General features: G+C 42.8%; 1 long non-coding RNA gene across 1 annotated transcript; it reads right to left on the bottom strand.

Annotated features, from left to right (window-relative positions):
* Positions 1–218: 218 nt before the first annotated feature.
* LOC144152759 (uncharacterized) lies at positions 219–3,049 on the bottom strand. Its single transcript, XR_013319220.1, has 3 exons — positions 1,893–3,049; positions 1,335–1,421; positions 219–596 (listed from the first exon to the last, which is right to left on the bottom strand). It is a non-coding gene; the product is annotated as an uncharacterized LOC144152759 (long non-coding RNA).
* Between the last annotated feature and the right edge of the window lie 1,218 nt (positions 3,050–4,267).

The following is a 4,267-nucleotide window of genomic DNA, read 5'->3' as shown; positions in this document are numbered from 1 at the left end:
CCATTGAACAATTTCAGACGAATTCGAGTTTGAGCTACATTTATAAGCTGGTTCTCAGAGATGCACTTTCCCAGTACAGCGTTATTGTCATGGTTCCCCACAGAAAAAAACGCAGAATGTCGGAAAGTAGAAACAACATTTATTACAAATTCACTGTTTCATACAAAGCAGTGTTTATGGCTATGTTCCCTACATTCTCCATTCCACTCAGAGTCTAATATTACACTTGGAATTCACTCGTCTTTACGAATCCATCTTTACACTTCCCTCTTGGGTTCCTCTTTACAGTTCCACCTGAGTTGTGATTCGCACGCTAAGTTACCGTTTTTTATGCAGCACTAACAAGTTTCTAGGCCGATTGCATTCTGTCTTTTGGAGAAACTTTAAATGTGATCTATAATATCCTGTATGAAAAAAGGCGCTTGGAAAAATTCAGAGATAAGCTTCGCAATTTACTTGGTATACAGAAGCAGGTACAAAATCAGGGCACGCTGAAGATTTCCCGAAGTCATCTGAATAACTTGTTCACTGCTGCCGCAGATGGAGGTATATATGTGAGGGGCCGTCACTTGGATTTCCCCACCTTGAAGAGCCATCTACAGAAACTTTCAGAAAAAGAACAAAATCCAGTGCAACCATAAGCCCCTCACACCAAACTACAGGCATGTGAAGTACGAAAAATATATTGGACGGAGACCTGATATTGAAATGAAAGGCCACACCAGAGAAGGAGTGATTTACGGCCGTTCGAATAATTTCACATCATTTCAGTAATCGTTACAGAGAGTAATTTGGCCGCATTGTTCAGGACAACGCGGAGCCACTATAGTCATACCAGGCCAACCTTCCTGAATTTTAATCCTGCCGTGTTCCAGTTTATCCCACGAAATGTTTCTGCAGGCCCACCCAGAACAGGCAGAAACTTTGGGCTACGAGATAAACTCACATACATTTGCAAAAGAGAAAACAAAAACATTTCCGCGCCTTCATGTGGAATCACTAGTACACGCAACAGAGCGAACGTCGCACTAAACTCAGGAAACGCACTAAACGTCGCACTAAACTGAGGCCTTCGGGCCTTGAAGGTACAATAAATGAATTGAAATGAAATGAAACGTGCTTTCACGATGCTGACGCCGTCTGCTTCACATTTTTGGCTGTACTTATACATCTCTCTTACCTTTCCCCCTCCCATTCCCCTCCCCCCCCTTGTACTGGCAGTTTCATTTTGAACAAGGATCCCACGTGGAAGCCGAAACGTTTTTCATTTCAGTAAAGTGTTCGTATCGGTGGTTTCTTCCTCGGCTATCAGTAAAAAGGAATCGCCAACTTACATTTTTTCTTCGTCCAGATGTGTTGTGGGAGAGGGTACATCTAGAACTTGCACCGATCTTCAAGTGGCATTCCCAGGAGGTTTGTGCCTGTAATGACTCGAAGGGTTATTTGAGTTAAAATGTAATAGGCTTTACAGCTGGGCAGTTGGTATGCATTCATAATGAAAGAACACCTCAAATTTGACCAGACGAAGAAAAGAACACAGTACAAGCACCCACTAACAACTGGAGCTTACTTAAAGAGCTTTTTTCGAAAAAGAGTTCATCTGTTGGCTCTGCAAAACCACGCATCTTATAGAATAGCTAGAGTTGCTGAAAAACTACAAAACTCGATGCGGAGGAAATCATTATGTGAATTCATAAAGTTCATGTAGTAACGAACTGTTAGAAAGAGTCACTAAACATGAGGCAAAATCAGGTACGAAATATAACATCATAACACTTAAATAAAAGCCACGAATTATTACAAGTGAATTATACTTTTGTCTGTGCAGGCCTGGGTGCCATCTTTATAAAGAATATTTGAATGAATGTGTTTTAGTTATTGCATTTTCATACCGTTGTTTCCACTGAAATCAGACTGCATTTCAACTTGTCTCATACGCAGGGGAGTCCTGGTTGTCAGCTCAAGGAACACTGCCTGCAAGAAAAACAGTAGTGTTGATAAGTCATAGCATAGTTAGCCATATGCAACCACACGTTTCGAACAGCCAGGAACCGATGAGGGTGCAGCACCCATTTTTACACCGGCACCTGTCTCTGTGTAATTCGTCACAATTTCTGTATCATCAAAAAAACAACAACAATCAAGCAGCCTGCATGCTGGCTCATACATACCACCATTCTGTAAAGTCGCTTTACTGCACTACCCTAGGATCACGCGAAACAACCATTTGCCCTGCAATACCACGCGAATAAATAAACGACTGGTTTGTGCGAATGAGAATAATAAACCCACTTAACATGGTGAAAATGGCCCGCTGTCTCAAAATGACCAACACTAAATTTACCCACTCAAGGAAAAGAATTACAAAAATGAAGAGTGTTGTACATATGAAAACTTTTTATTGTGCGGTAGGACAAACTTTCACAAAAAAAGAGGCTTGTGCTGGACAAAAGGGAGTTTAGAAATTTCGGGCAGCATTTAGTGGACTACTTTTCTGCAGCACACACCTTGTGTTTATCCGGATATATTACTACAAGACCAATAAACTCGACACCATTCTGAACATATGCAGCGAGAAAAATTAACATTTCCCGACGGCTGAAACAAAATCGTAATACCTAGAGAATATCGCTATAATATAAGACTTTAATGGGAAAAAATTCAATTATTCAAACAGAGCTACCTGACAATTACATGGGCCAATAACTCGTCAAGTGCGCCCGATGCAGCCAACAGCGTAAATAAAACGCTCAACACATGACGAAGGCACGCAAACAGAGCAGAAAGCAGGTAACGAGCGCCGTTACCTGTTATAATGTACGGGCTTTCCCGATCGTCCGCTCTAGTCTGACGCAACGAACGCAAGCCCGTGATTTCATTCAGTTGCCGTCGAGGACAACAGAGAACGTCCGGCGAAGCAACCAGTCAGGTAACGAAAATCCCTATCCAATGCTGCAATTTCAAATTGAAGAGCCCCCAGCGAAAAGATACATCCAATGAAAACACGGAAACCGTTACGGGAATATACTCACCGAGTTCGCTTTCACTGGCACCGGGGCATTGCGAACTTTATACTGTTCGTAGAAGAACGGGCCGTGTAGCGCTGCCAGTCACAAATGGGCTCGCCGCAGCCTCCCGACTCACGCCGGCAAATAAGTCTTGTATTGCGAACTTGATACTGGTCGTAGAAGAACCGGCCGTGTAGCGCTGCCAGTCACAAATGGGCTCGCCGCAGCCTCCACGACTCACGCCGACAAATAAGTCCCGTAACAGCAATCCTCGCTTCATTGTAGGGGTATCACACCGGTAAAAAGGCTCGAGTGGCGCGAAAACGCGGCCACCGGGCCTGCGGGCGCCACCATTTCTCTATATCCTGTCATGCAACAGAGAAATCAACGGCCGTCTGGAGAGAAGGCGCGACGAGCATCTCTTATAAGTTACAGGGCGGTTTATAGGTTACAACGTAAAGGTTACATGTCAGATTTTGTTGATGTAACCTATAAATCATTAATGTAACCTATAAACCACTTTTAACTTCACGCTTGTAACCCTTAGAATGGACTGGGATAAAGAAAACATTAAAATGGATCCGTTGTAACCTTTATTTTATAGGTTATTTCCGTTTAGAAGTTACATTATGGGTTACCAGGATTAGAGTGTACCTTACTTGTGCAGTTCATGTACAGACATATGTAAAGATGAATGATCTCTTTTGGTGGTTGAGCTGTTTATACTTTCCTTGTTCACTCCGTGTACAGACATATTTGCAGATGGGTGTGTCATTTTTGTGGTTGAGCTGTGCATACTTTCCTTTTGCACTCTGTGTAGAGACATATCGGCAGATGGATGGTCGATTTTGGTTGTTGAGCTTTGAATACTTTCCTTGTGCACTCTGCGTAAAGACATATTACCCGATGGATGGTCCATTTTCGTGGTAGAGCTGTGTATACTTTCCTTGTAAACTCCGCATAAGGACTTATTGGCAGATGGATGGTCTATTTTGGTGGTTGAGCTGTGTATACTTTCCTTGTGCACCCTATGTACAGCCATGTTGGCAGATAGATGGTCCATTTTAGGGGTTGAGCTGTGTATACTTTCCTTTTGAACTCTGTGTACAGACATTTTGGGAGAAGGATGGTCCATTTTGGTGGTTGAGCTGTGTATACTTTCCTTGTGCACTCCATGTACAGGCATGACGGCACATGGATGGTTCGTTTTGGTTGTTGAGCTATGAACTTTCCTTGTGAACTTTGTGTACCAACATATT

The sequence above is a fragment of the Haemaphysalis longicornis genome, unplaced genomic scaffold (genome assembly GCF_048455015.1).
Source record: "Haemaphysalis longicornis isolate Haplotype H1 unplaced genomic scaffold, Haemaphysalis longicornis Haplotype H1 scaffold_9, whole genome shotgun sequence".
NCBI lineage: Eukaryota > Metazoa > Arthropoda > Arachnida > Ixodida > Ixodidae > Haemaphysalis > Haemaphysalis longicornis.
Note: the sequence above shows the minus strand (reverse complement) of the source record. Positions and strands in the feature narration are given on the sequence as shown.